At 42.4% G+C, this 15,154-nt stretch overlaps 1 protein-coding gene across 1 annotated transcript in view; it reads left to right on the top strand.

Moving 5' to 3' along the window:
• The first annotated feature begins 769 nt into the window (after positions 1 to 769).
• LOC106070916 (protein dispatched homolog 3-like) overlaps positions 770 to 15,154 on the top strand; it is a 70,770-nt gene continuing 56,385 nt past the window's right edge. The window contains exon 1 of the mRNA XM_056024278.1: positions 770 to 1,071. The gene's annotated coding sequence lies outside the window, so the exon portion shown is untranslated. The remainder of the gene's footprint in view (positions 1,072 to 15,154) is intronic.

Raw genomic sequence — 15,154 nt, 5'->3', positions numbered from 1 at the left:
ATGCAGACGATGCATTATGGGATATTTTTCCACATTTCTATCTATCTATCTATCTATCTATCTATCTATCTATCTATCTATCTATCTATCTATCTATCTATCTATCTATCTATCTATCAATCTGTCTGTCTGTCTGTCTATCTATCTATCTATATGTCTATCTATCTGTCTATCTATCTATCTATCTATCTATCTATCTATCTATCTATCTATCTATCTATCTATCTATCTATCTATCAATCTGTCTATCTGTCTATCTATCTATCTATCTATCTATCTATCTATCTATCTATCTATCTATCTATCTATCTATCTGTCTATCTGTCTATCTATCTATCTATCTATCTATCAATCTGTCTATCTGTCTATCTATCTATCTATCTATCTATCTATCTATCTATCTATCTATCTATCTATCTATCTATCTATCTATCTGTCTGTCTGTCTATATATCTATCAATCAATCTATCTATCTATCTTTTATTCTATAATGTTTGGCATGTTCTCAGTAATTTTTATTCATTCGTACCACCCTTCTGCACCCGCCTCCTCTTTTTTTTTTCAATTATCAGTTTATTTCATTATCAGAAAGAAAGACTATTGGAGGGGTGGGGGATTAGGCAAACATGATTAGTCTTTTATAGTATGACGTCACATACAAAGATAATGATTCCCCCCCCCCTTTGCAACACACAGGACAGTGTTGAGTCACTAAAGCGTCATGATTGATTAGTGATTTTTTAAGTCTCCTTAACCTCTTTTAGTCCAACTGTCCTCAGCCTAGAGATGAATAACAAAAGGATTTTTGTAGCCAGGATTGGGTTTTATGTTATAAACTACACTTGGCACTTCTTATCCATTACAATTGCAATGCCCTCTTGTCTTGTATTGGACATAGGACTTGGTGTATAAGATAATACGATAGTTCTGGACTTTGTGTGTAACTATTCGGTATGGATGTAGGCCTATAAACCTGCACATCTGGACTTACTGTATCGCTTATTACAAATCATATTGAAGTTTCTTTAAAACCTCCATGGAACAATTCTAAACTGGATTATAAACATCATAGTAAGTTATTAGTTATAACATAACGTACTTACTTCAATAGAGTTTGGCGGGGGTTAGCAGAATATAGGAGCGAAAAGGAGGCTGTAGGGCGCACAGGAGGGGAGTGGGGGTGGGCGGGGGGTTCTTGGGAAGAATCTAATAATATTTAAATCAAGCACTTTAGACAAGTGCCGTCCAAAGACTGGCATTGACACATATACGCTATTTTGTGAGGACTAATTGGTCAGGTAAACGATAAAAAGACATAGAAATATATGCATATAACTTGTAACGGATATAGAAATATATGCATATAACTTATAACAGACATAGAAATATATGCATATAACTTATAACAGACATGTTTTCTTTTGGGTCAGGAGTGAATTCGCAGAAACCTTAAAATTCATTGTGTTTGTTTACAACGCTTATATCGACTCTCTATCTATCTGGTCAAAATTGGTGGGAACACGTTATTTCTCCCACACCTATTCACGGATCAAGTTGAAGCTTTGCATAATTATTCATTGGCGAAGACAATACATGAATCAATAATATATGTTTTTTTAAATCTAACCAATCGGTCAATTAATGACTGGTAATTAACTTTTCATTTTGGTTCATACTAACTTCATACTGACAAAGTAAATTTATCCTTTATAATTTAGAGATATGACTAAATGTGTGGGGTTTTGTCCCTTTCCGTTAACCAATTATTTATATCTAACAAAAGATGAATCAATTAAAAAATTATTGGTAATCATCTGTATGTTGATATAGAAAAAAGGAAATAAATTATACATCTGTGGCGAGGTTTTAATATTTTGAAATGATTTTGGTTCGTTACTCTAGGGGAAGTAATTTTGAGTTTCCACACTCACATAAGTAAATTTTGAACATGCACACTACTGTGACGAGATGTTAATTAGATAATATTTGGCTTGTTTATTTATGTCTAGGGGAAATTTTATTAATTTTATCCCGCTCACACATAAGATTTTGTACAGGCACACCGCAACTAACAGTAAGAACAGACCAATATTATAAGTTCATAAATAAGAATAATTTAATGAATGAAAGTTTACAAAGGAAAGTGATCAAATAAAATTATAATTAAGAAAATAAAAGAAGTAAAGATGCTAATATCTAAAATAACTGCTCATCATGGATTGCTAATTATTGAGTGATTGGAGGAGAAGAATGTTCCTATGTCTGCTACTTATTTTTCTTAGCTGCTAGCTCCTGGGTCGTCTTCTGGCGGTCGTAGGACTGGCACTCAGAAGGATGAGTCATCCGGCTCTGTCTTAGGACGTCGGCTCGGGATATCCCTATGCTGTAGGCAAACTGGCTCTATAGGTGAGGCCGCTGCCTGTTTAGCAATAGAGATGGTTGGTGCTGCAAACTAAGTTGTAGTGGGACGATCTCTCAGCTATGATCTCTAGCTCGTAGAGAGCCGCGCTAACTCAACACCAGTTTATCTTCTGCTGCGAAGGGTGCTCTAGTCTGTCGGCATTAGGCACTAACTATTGGGCAGTGGACAGTTTGGGCCGGGTACTGGGCAGATGATACTGGGCAGTATAGGGCACTGTGGACACTGGGCAATATGTTAGGGCCAAGGACAGTAGGCAATGCCTTCTTGCTAACAGGTATGTAATTGGGGGGGGGGGTATCTGGTGTGGTCTGCCTCGGTTACAGCTTTCTATGGAGATCTGGTAGTTGTAGCAATCGTATGTAGTAACCAGGGGTAGCAATCAGGGATAGCAACCAGGGGTAGCAATCAGGGATAGCAACCAGGGGTAGCAACCAGGCCGTTTGTCCCTAATGAAATCTCACAACTAAACTTCCTAACAGAGGAGACTGCATGAATCCTAGCGGGCCTAATTTGGAATGCTTTGGTCTCTCTCAATATATAGATGGGACTTTTCGTTTACCGGGTGGGGAAGAAAGCTAACTGATTTTCTCACGTGTATCGATGCACCGGAGATGTCAGGCGTCAGGTCAGATTTATGGTCAATATTCGTTGCCTACCGTGGGAGTAAAGTCTTAAGCGAATATGTATCTGTCCAGCCCGAGTGCAATACTATTCTTAGAGCGATGTGTATCCTGCGGGGGGGGGGGGGGGTAGGGGGGGGGTTAGGTGTGAAAAGTTATTAGGCCGCGGCGTGTAGCGCGGGTGCAGCGCTGTCCAGCGGTCAATAATTAAAAGTTAGCCCTCGAGAGGCTAGTTAATGTTTTACGTCTAGATTCGTCCCGTGAGAAACGTGCAAGGGGGGATAAATCCTACAAGAAATTAGTTATGGGTGGACAAGAAAATAATTGTTTTATGTTAAAAATTAAAGTTTCTCACGGTTTGCTGGGAAAAACTCAAATGAACTTTTGCATGCAAGTTTCGTATCGTCACATACCCACCCACTTAAAAAGTATTCGCAGAATACTAATACTGCTTGCATACAAGTTTCATTTGAGCTTTGTTGTTGCCTAATCTAATTGTTTAAGTTTACTGAGGGGTGGTACCCATTGAGGCCTGTGGTCTCAAGAACGCAGTGCCGACTGAGGAAATCAGGCGCTGCATTTTCATTTCCAGGAACATGTTCAACCTGGAAGGAGTATGGTTGCAATAGCAAAGACCATCTCATAAGTCTGGCATTTAGGTGCTTGCTGGAGGATAAGTAAGATAACGGCTTATGGTCAGTTTGCAGAGTGAAGTGCTTTCCATATAAGAATGCCTGGAATTTCTCTATCGCCCACACCAGTGCCAGGCATTCTAGCTCTATTGTGGCGTAGTTGGATTCTGCCTGGTTCAGCTTACGGCTTGCATAAGCTACTGGAAAAAGTGTGTCACCGGATCCTTCGGCAGTTTGCATCAGAACTGCGCCCAGGCCAGAGCCACTGGCGTCTGTCCTCAACACGAAAGTGCGGGATAGGTCAGGTAGCTTGAGCACTGGTGATGAAGTAAGGCATTCCTTGAGTCGTTGGAATGCGAGTTCACATTCCTCATCCCATGTCACCTTGTCTGGTCGATCCTTTTTTGTTAGATCTGACAGTGGGGCAGCGATAGAGTTGAAGTGTGGGATGAATTTTTGATAGTAACCACACATCCCGAGGAATGATCTCACTCCGGTTTTTGTGATCGGCCTGGGAGCCTCGAGTAATTGAGCAACCTTTTCTTCGTCTGGCATGAGCTGGTTTTCTTGAATGACATGGCCTAAGAACTTGAGTCTTGTGAAACCGATGAGACATTTGGAGGGCCGAGCAGTTAGACCCGTCTCGCGGAGCCTTAGCAAGAGGGAGGAGATGAGAGCTATGTGTTCGGACCAGGTCTCCGTGGCGATCAGAATATCATCTATGAAATTTTGGATGCCTGGACTTTCGATGGGAGCTAATAGTTTTCTCATCATACGCGTGAACACGCTAGACGAGTTATTCAGACCAAAGGGGACCGTTTGAAATTCATAGTGCCCTTGTGGGGTGCTAAAAGCTAGCAAAGGTCTGCATTCTGGCTCAACTTCTATTTGATAGTACCCTCGGCTTAAGTCAAATTTGCTAAAATACCTAGCGTGACTTAAGTTGGCAAAAATTGTGGCTGGGTCTGGAAGAGGCTCCGCTTGGAATTCAGCCACTGCATTGAGGCGTCGAAAATCAATGCACGTGCGATGGCCTCCATCTGGCTTCCGAACTAGCACCACTGGAGCGTTGTATGGAGAGACCGAAGGCGCTATAATTCCAGCTTTTAGAAGCTCTTCCACCTCTTGTTTGATTACCTCAGCTTTTGCGTGAGGTAAAGGGTAGGCCTTTACTTTTATGGGCTCAGCACTTAACAGCTTCATCGAAAACCGCTCAAGCGATGTTCTGCCAGGCTTATCCGACAAGACGTCATGGAACTCCCCCAGCATAGATTTGACCTCGGCTGTTTGCTCGGCGTCTAGCTGTGGGCTAATGGTGACGTTCTCGTGTGTCTCCACTGCATGGAGGGGGTACTCCACTAGGTCCTTGGGTTCTTTCACATCCTCTGCCACTGCTATAGCCATCAAGTCTCGGGGAGGGTCAGTTTGTGAAGGCCTCTCTAAGTAGTGTTTGAGGAGGTTTACGTGATAAGACTTCTCCTTGCGACCGACTTTAATGACGTAGTTAGTGGGCGATACCTTTCTCAGCACCTCGAATGGGCCTTGCCAACAAATCTGTAACTTGTTTGTGTTCTTGGGCAGTAACAAGAGAACCTTATCTCCGACGTTGAGTGACCGTTCTTTAGCCCTCCTGTTGTAGTATTTCTCTTGTCTCTTACGTGCCTTGATGAGGTTACTTCTAGCCAGGGACCGTATGTCTTGTAGCCTTTCTTGGAGGTCCTTCACATATTTGGACACCGTTTTGACTTCATCGTTGAGTTGATCTTTGGTCCAAGTTTGTTTTAGGATTTCTAGTGGGCCTCGGGGATGAGATCCAAAGATGATCTGGTATGGCGAATACCCTAGACTGGCGTGAGGTACCTCTCGGTAAGCGAATAAAGCAGCAGGTAGGTAAGTGTCCCACTCTTCTGGTTTATCATCGATGAGGCGTTTAAGCATCGTTACCAAAGTGTGATTGAACCGTTCTACAAGACCATTTGCTTGGGGGTGGTATACCGAAGACCGGAGATGTTTTGCATTAAAGAGAGCATACACCTCCTTCATTATCTTCCCTGTGAACTGAGAACCATTGTCTGTTAATATCTCTTCGGGAAAGCCTATCCGAGTGAACATATTGAACAGAGCTTCAGCCACATGTTTAGAGTCTATGCTTGACAAAGGAGCGGCCTCTGGCCATCTTGATGCTTGACATATGACACAAAGAATGTAGGCGTTTCTTTTCTTCGTGCGGGGTAGAGGACCAAGTATGTCCACAGATACTCGTTTAAACGGAGTTTCGATCAAAGGGGTTTTTCCCAGAGGAACGGGCGGAATGCGATTCTTTGGTGACAACTTTTGGCACTGTGGACATGAGGCGACATATCGTTTGATGTTTTCGGTCATGCCAGGCCAGAAGTAATGGAATCGGATCCTGTTGAGGGTCGAGCTCTGACCTTGATGGGCACTTAAAGAGGAGGCATGACCTGTTTGCATAACCTGCTCCCTGTATGGTTTGGGCACAACCAGCTGGTTGCAGGCATCTGGTTCTTTACCTCGTCGATATAGTAGCCCTGTTTTAAAGAAGAATTGTACCTTGCCAAGGGCGGGTTCACCTTCTTGGGCGAACCTAAGATATTTTTGAAGCGAGGGGTCTTGCTTCTGAGCTTCCCTAATCTCAGTGGGAATGGTATTGACTTTGAGGGAGTCAGATTCTTCCACTTGTACCTGTGATCTGGTGAGAACATGTGCAGAGACGCTGGGGTATGGTGGTGTTCCTAGAAACACGTATCGGCAGCCTAATATGAGATCATAGGCTGGGGATTTCATCACAATCGCTTTGATGCGACCGCGGACATATTTTGACTCTACATTTATGAGAGCCATAGGTAGAGTCTTGGGCGGACTCTCCAAATCAACTGTTTGGATTTGTGTAGTCTCCTCGATGTAGTCGCTTGGGCTTACCAATGACTCCCGAACTACAGCTTCCACCAAGCAACCTGTGTCGTTGAGACAAGTCACAGCTCTCCCGTTGACCAGCGCCTTTTCGACACTTGGGGGATGAGGAGACTCACCTGACTGAGCGCTTACTGCGGCCAAGACGAGGGCTTCAGCATCACTCGGTGCAGGATTGCGTATACTATTTAGAGTATGGGTGGGCTTACCTCTGCTCCGACAGTCTTTAGTGTCGTGCGAGTTAATTTTATGGAAATTACACCATTGTTTAGGGGGCGGGTGAGAAGATCTATAATTAGCAGTGTTCGGGGTATTGGGGCGAGGATGAACGGCCTGGTTGGTTTTGTGGTTGGGTGGGTTGTTTTTCCCTTGGTGGGAGATAGCTCTATTTGTGCTTGCTTGGGGCTTTGAGTCTTCCGTCTTTGTCTTAGTGTCACGTCTGGCAGCTAAGTATCGGTCTGCAGCAATTGCAATGTCAGAAGGGTCAATCACCTGTTGCTCATTGACATATATACGAGTTTCCTGCGTTAAGCAGTCTCGAAGCTGCTCAGCTAGAATAAGGTTTCTAAGACCTTCAAACGTTTCTGGCATTTTGCTGAGGGCTAGCCATTTTCCGAGGTATTTGTCCAGCCTGTCGCAAAGATTGACATAAGTTTCTTTGCGCTCAAGGCGGGACCCTCGAAACTTCTTATGGTATGAATCAGAGGTTAGCTCAAATTGAACCAATAGTGCCTCTTTTAGGGCTTCAAAGTCCTCCCTTTGGTATGAGGGGAGCTTCGTGTAAGCCTCGTAAGCCTTGCCTCTAAGGCATTGAGCTAGCCTGAAACACCACCTATCCTTGGGCAAGCTATAATAGCGTGCCACCTCTTCGAATCGTGTTAAATAAACTTCAACACTTTCGCTCTTCTCATCGAAGGGCTCGAAGGGGATGTTAGGTGAGCTACTTGAGGACCCTTGGCTGGAAGCTGGGCTAGCAGGCTGAGAATCAGCGACTGTGCGAGCCGTCTCATTCTCTTGAGCTATTTTAGCTCTCTCAGTTGCCTGTCTCTCCCGCTCCATGGCTAACTCATGCTCATTTTTAAGTTTCTCGTGCTCGAGTTGTAGTTTTTCTTTTTCTTTGGCTAACTCGTGCTCGTGTTTCTCTTTCTCCATTGCTAACTCGAATTCTCGTTCTCGAGCTAACTTCTCCTCTAATTCCCATTCATCCAACTTTTGTCGGATGTAATCAGAGCGGCTAGGCCCCTCTAACTCTAACAATGCCGCTGTCTCTGTCAGCTCTTGTATTTTCAGTTTTTTGTCAGAGTCGGTCTTGGACCTTGTATTGCTGGCCATTATTTATGTATGAGAGAAATAAAATGGGAGACTAATAAGACTAAAAGGAGGGATATTATTGAAGTGAGAGCGTTATATGAAGCCCGTATGAAACAACCACGTTGCCCGTAATAATAATATAATATTAAGCACAGTAATGCTACTTAAAATAACCACAAATAATAATATTATACTAAGTTAATATGTGATAACATCTAAAGTAAGATAGATATAAAATAGAGACTCTAGCAACACTCTTCACTCCGTTTGCAATCCGTTACTTTAAGATAATGAAAGTATATTAGATATAGGAAAGTTCTACTGCTGTATGCCTGTGCCTGTCTAATAAAGGATTCTAGTTACAGATCCCGGACAGGCCCCCACTAATATGTGACGAGATGTTAATTAGATAATATTTGGCTTGTTTATTTATGTCTAGGGGAAATTTTATTAATTTTATCCCGCTCACACATAAGATTTTGTACAGGCACACCGCAACTAACAGTAAGAACAGACCAATATTATAAGTTCATAAATAAGAATAATTTAATGAATGAAAGTTTACAAAGGAAAGTGATCAAATAAAATTATAATTAAGAAAATAAAAGAAGTAAAGATGCTAATATCTAAAATAACTGCTCATCATGGATTGCTAATTATTGAGTGATTGGAGGAGAAGAATGTTCCTATGTCTGCTACTTATTTTTCTTAGCTGCTAGCTCCTGGGTCGTCTTCTGGCGGTCGTAGGACTGGCACTCAGAAGGATGAGTCATCCGGCTCTGTCTTAGGACGTCGGCTCGGGATATCCCTATGCTGTAGGCAAACTGGCTCTATAGGTGAGGCCGCTGCCTGTTTAGCAATAGAGATGGTTGGTGCTGCAAACTAAGTTGTAGTGGGACGATCTCTCAGCTATGATCTCTAGCTCGTAGAGAGCCGCGCTAACTCAACACCAGTTTATCTTCTGCTGCGAAGGGTGCTCTAGTCTGTCGGCATTAGGCACTAACTATTGGGCAGTGGACAGTTTGGGCCGGGTACTGGGCAGATGATACTGGGCAGTATAGGGCACTGTGGACACTGGGCAATATGTTAGGGCCAAGGACAGTAGGCAATGCCTTCTTGCTAACAGGTATGTAATTGGGGGGGGGGGGGGTATCTGGTGTGGTCTGCCTCGGTTACAGCTTTCTATGGAGATCTGGTAGTTGTAGCAATCGTATGTAGTAACCAGGGGTAGCAATCAGGGATAGCAACCAGGGGTAGCAATCAGGGATAGCAACCAGGGGTAGCAACCAGGCCGTTTGTCCCTAATGAAATCTCACAACTAAACTTCCTAACAGAGGAGACTGCATGAATCCTAGCGGGCCTAATTTGGAATGCTTTGGTCTCTCTCAATATATAGATGGGACTTTTCGTTTACCGGGTGGGGAAGAAAGCTAACTGATTTTCTCACGTGTATCGATGCACCGGAGATGTCAGGCGTCAGGTCAGATTTATGGTCAATATTCGTTGCCTACCGTGGGAGTAAAGTCTTAAGCGAATATGTATCTGTCCAGCCCGAGTGCAATACTATTCTTAGAGCGATGTGTATCCTGCGGGGGGGGGGGGGGGTAGGGGGGGGGTTAGGTGTGAAAAGTTATTAGGCCGCGGCGTGTAGCGCGGGTGCAGCGCTGTCCAGCGGTCAATAATTAAAAGTTAGCCCTCGAGAGGCTAGTTAATGTTTTACGTCTAGATTCGTCCCGTGAGAAACGTGCAAGGGGGGATAAATCCTACAAGAAATTAGTTATGGGTGGACAAGAAAATAATTGTTTTATGTTAAAAATTAAAGTTTCTCACGGTTTGCTGGGAAAAACTCAAATGAACTTTTGCATGCAAGTTTCGTATCGTCACAACTACGAGCAACAATTAGAACAAATGAATTGACTATATGTTGAATAAAAGAAAACAATGTAATTTTACAACAATATCACTACTATCTTGGGTAGTGTGTTAAAAGTGATTCTGGTGGATTAATTTCATCATTGATTGCATATGGAGGAGTGGATAAGTGTTTCTATTTTTGGTTCTTATCATTCTTTGCTGGTCGGTTGACCGCTGGACTCGTCTGGTAGATGCAGGAGGACTCGGAATTGAATCTTCTTGTAGAGGGATGAGGCTTGAGTTGTAAAGGGGTATGTCTGTAGCGAAAGGTGGGAAGGGTATTCTCAGGACCGTAGGTAATGGGCAGTAGATATTGGGCAGAGGACAGCTGGAGCCTGGACTGGGCAGTTTAAGCTGGGCAGTAGGCGCTGAACACTGGGCAAGTATCTGGCACTGGACCGTAGGCGATTGGTAGTGGGCACTGGGCTTTAGAGCCGTTTGTAGTGGGCACTACTGAGATTCCTTCTCGCTGACAGAAAAGGGGGTGGGGGGTTCAGACGTTGTAGGCTCAGGTTTGGTGACGCTGCCGATCCAGTCGATGCTGATGATCTAACAGGTGTAGACAGTGCAGATCTAGTGGTGAAAAGACTGCGAGTCTAGTGTGCGTGATATTGCACCACCAATAACAACCAGGCATGGTTGTTTAAATTATAGGCGGCTTTATGAGAGAAACTAAGTTCCAGCCTTGCCTATTAAATAGGCTATAGAAAGCTGTCTGGCGGGTGTGAGCGTGGGTTAGAGCCCGCGTCCCCTCTTATATAGATTGGGACTCGAACTCATTAGCATGGCCAGAGGTGCCGGGCCAATGGATTTGGGGTATTTTGAATTTTAAAATAACATTCGTGCTTGATCCAATGGGATTAAAGTTACTAAATTTCTAAATTACCCGCCGTCACAAACCGCTGTGAGCCGGCGCCTTCGACATACATATAACACCACACATTAGTTTTCATGTTGTGTTATTTCTGTTGTGATGCTTGTTATCATTAGTGTGTACATTAAGTTGTAAAGCAGCTTATCAATTTTATATTCTAATAACATATGTAGGTGTAATACTGTTTATAGAAAAGTCATAACATACATGACTACACGTTAATGAGTTACAGACTATATGACTTAGCCTAAGCACTAATGCAAACATTTAGCCAGGTGTGCTACAGTTAAGTTTACAACACACACAGTCATGACTACACGTTAATGAGTTACAGACTATACCACTTAGCCTAAGCACTAATGCACACATTCAGCCAGGTGTTCTACAGTTCAGTTTACAAAACACTACAGTTTACAACACACACAAAGCAGTCTTCAATCACTTAGTGTGTATATTAAGTAAATACATAAAGTCTAGATCTAGTAATTTGTCTACTTTAATAATTCGTCTGTTTATAGTTATGAGGACAACAACTACGCGTTGGTTGTGTTACATTTTACAACACTTCGCCTAAGCGCTAATGCTAACACACAGTCAGGCTGTGGTTACGATCAGAAACAATGGTCGCTGACCTACTACGTCACGAACCAGTCTTACGGCCTGGGGTCACGGAGGTCACGTGTGAACCCACACATGTTTTTGTGTGTGTGTAGCAGAACGACTGCAGTCCACTACGGCCTGGCCGAGGAATGATGACCTACTGACCCTTAACCCGCCACCATGGTATTAGTCATTGTGGAAAGTTTTTATCTATTCCATTATCACGTGACCGGGTGACTCAGCCCATACCAAGGGCGGGGTGACCTGGGGGGGGGAATTTTCGGACTGGCCTCCCGCCTCCTACGGTTTTCACCATACTATTCTATTTTAATAAAGCGAGACACTACATGTTGTAACTATTATCTGGTGTTGAGTTTATTATGTCAATTGGATCCAACTTTCTCTCGAACGTTTAAGCACAAATGAAACTTTTATATGCAAGCGTTTACGTATCGTCACATACCCACCCACTTGCTCGCAGAGTAGCTTTAGTGATTGCATATAAGTTTCATTTGAACTTTGTCGTCGTCCACAAATAAAACTTTTATATTGTTACGAATGAACAGTGACAAGTAGAGGTCAACGTGTGACCCCAGCGAGATGACACAGCAGCCAGTGTTCTCTGGAATCTTCGCGTATAAACAAAGACAGGATGTGACGTGTCCTCACGTGTTATTCCAAAGGACGAACAGATCTAAGAAGGGGCAGTGTTACGAATTAACAGTGATAGATAAAGGTCACTACGTGTTACCCCAGCGAGATGACACTGCAGCGGGTGTTCTCTGGAATCTACATGTAAAAACAAAGACAGGATGTGATGTTTCCTGACATGTTGTTCCAGAAGATACTAACAGTGTTTGTGCAACTTTGGATGAGCAACTAGGGACTCTATATAAGCCAGAGAGTTAATGTGAAAGACTGTCGTGAGTGAGCCGTGACAGTCGATACAGACAATGTAAGACGTGTGCGGCTCTAGTGGAAGAGAAATGTGTACGACTCGATGCAAGTTAACTAGGGTAGAGTTAACTGGAGTGGACTACTGTCGTTAAAGTCTATACAGCGAACTGCAGTGGACTTGAGCCGTTACAGTCGATACAGTCGATGTAAGACGTGTTCGGCTCTGATTCGGTAGGCTTGAGTACGACTTGGTTCAGCTTTGGGAGACCTGGAGCGACACTGGGAAGTGTGTCGTTGGTCTGTTCTGTTGATTACGGCTCGATGCAAGTTGAGAAAAGATGAATTGCAACGAAGTATAGCTAACTGTAAACTGACAGATATTGTACAGTCTTCTACGCTACATGTTACAGTGACGAATTGTTAGAGTTAATAGTCATTAAAGTTATATGAAACTGAAAGTTGAGTCGTCAAGTTCTTTGCAGTGTTTTTATTTGTGTGCCTACTAATACATTTAGCCAGAAGATTCAGAAATACGTAACAATTGATCTCAGAAGTGGGATCTTTCTGGCTAGAATGTGTTCCATCAAACTTCTATTTGAACTTGACATGAAAGAACTTAGACAAGAGCTTCGAGAAAGAGGTCTACAGCTTAACGGAAATAAGGAAACGCTAACAGCACGTCTCAGACAAGCCCTGTTGAAGAAAGTTGAGAATCCGGACACTTGCCAATTTGAAATCAAACCTAATATGACGGAGCTCCTGAGAACTTTGCAATACAAAATTAACTCGGTGAAAGAGAGCAGTAAGAAGATAGGATCAGAAATGATATACTGTATGACTTTGCTAAATGCAAGGCTCGAAAAGTAATTCTGTACATAGTAAAGAATGAATAAAATGCATAGACGAATTTATTTTCTAATACAAACTCTTAAATTTCACTTATTATCCACTTCCCTACCCAAACTTGGCCCATTTCGAATAGGGCCCCACAATGCTTAAGTCCGGCCTTGCTATTTAGTGTTTGTAAAATGTTTTACATGTTTCGGATGTTCCTTCAGAGTTGACGATAGTTTACTTCCTAGTCCAAACCTCCCGCAAGACGAAGGGGGATGGGAGCGGGCAGGGTTTGACAGTCCAGCGCGCAGCCATCCGTAGCGAGGTGTGAAAACGTGTTCTCCCCCCTTCCTCTCTTGTTTTTTTTCGTTGGATGACTATCCGCAGAAATAAGAGAGTGATCTTTCCTTTACTTCTTCTTCTCGTTTAAACTGTATAACTGTATATATAGATTTTTGGTCAGCCTAGATCAGTGATGCCCAAAATAGGGCCGGCGGACCACATCCGGCCCGAGACGTAATTCCGTCCGGCCCACCGAAACGTCGGCATAAAGTGTAGAGAATCCCCTCTCCACAGAAAAAAGTTTTTAAAAATTCTTTCTTTACGTTGAGGTAAATGGACTGGTGCCGAAGATAAGCCAACATATTGGTTTTAGAAAGAAAGAGCGGCTCTTTAAAAAACAACAACAACATTCATTCAACAGCTTTATGAAACCTAACACAAAAATAAATAAGGCGTCATTCTTGGTTTGAGATGCGATTAAAAATTAAAATTAAATTATGGCTTTTATATAGCGATACTTTCATGCTTAGAGCATGCTCAGAGCGCTATGGTCCAATCTCATTTGTGGACCAGTGGGAGGAGGAGGTATATAGGAGAAGGTTTTTTTTTTCCGTGCTGCCTTTAGGCGCTCAGTAAACACAACTCTGCCCGAGTCGGGTGTCGAACCTCGAGCCCCTTTCATAGGTAGCCAAGCCAAGATTGTTAGATTTCACCTAGAGTGGAGGATTGATGAGAATATTTATTAAAAAGAGACCAGAAAATGAGTCAGCTGTGTTACTGAGTTACTCACATTGTAAATAGAGACATGAAAAAGCCATTTTCCGACGGCGAATGCATCAAAATATGGTTGCTAGCAATGCTGGAAGAAATGTGTCTTACAAAGAAAACTGCTGTTGAAGCTGCCAACTCTTCTCATGACAATTACAAGGCAGGCGAAAGATGTGAGAAAATATCTCCACACAAAACTAACAGACAAAGCAGATTTCAAAATGATCTATTGCGGCTGACGAGTCTACCAATATATCTGATACCGATCAAAATCTTGATATTTAGTCGCGGTACTAACAGCAGTTTTCAATACAGAGACGTTAGTAGCTGTCACGTGTTTATTATGTTTATTTGACTTGAAGATCTTGATGCTATAAACTTGTGACATATGTGGGTGCCTTGATTATAGTTCAAACACTTTAATAATCAATGAAGTAACAAAGTGCTGATATGTTTTCTTGAGTTTTAATTATTTAAAAATTGAACTTGAAACAATAAATGTATGTACAAAGATATATAAAACAGATACAGGATTCAGTGAAAATAATCAATACAAGATTACAAAGAGAGTTTGTGTTACACAAACTCAGAGGCGGCCCCCGTCGAAGTCGGATCCCTGTCGGATCTGCATATTCGCAAATAATATTCAAGAGGTGATTTAATTTTGATGTAAAATGTTTTACACGTTTCGGATGTTCCTTCAGAGTTGAAGATAATTACTTCCTAGTCCAAACCTCCCGCAGGACGACGGGGGATGGGAGCGGGCAGGGTTTGAACCCTGGGCCATCCATAAATCTGAACGACAGTCCAGCGCGCAAACCACACGACCAGGCAGCCATCCGATGGTCAAAAGTAATAATGTTTCAAAGATTCATTTGCCGTAAATTTAAATTTAAATTTAATAAAAAAAATAGTAGATTAGTTTTAGTATATTAAAACATTACAATATTGATCAAAACGTTTGGAAATGAAAATCTACACTTTTTTTTTACACTTTAAGTTTAGAAATTGAAATTCTACATCTTAATCTAGTCTATTTTAGTCTAAACTAGATCTAGAAATTCTAGAT

Source organism: Biomphalaria glabrata, chromosome 3 (genome assembly GCF_947242115.1).
Source record: "Biomphalaria glabrata chromosome 3, xgBioGlab47.1, whole genome shotgun sequence".
Lineage (NCBI taxonomy): Eukaryota > Metazoa > Mollusca > Gastropoda > Planorbidae > Biomphalaria > Biomphalaria glabrata.
Note: the sequence above shows the minus strand (reverse complement) of the source record. Positions and strands in the feature narration are given on the sequence as shown.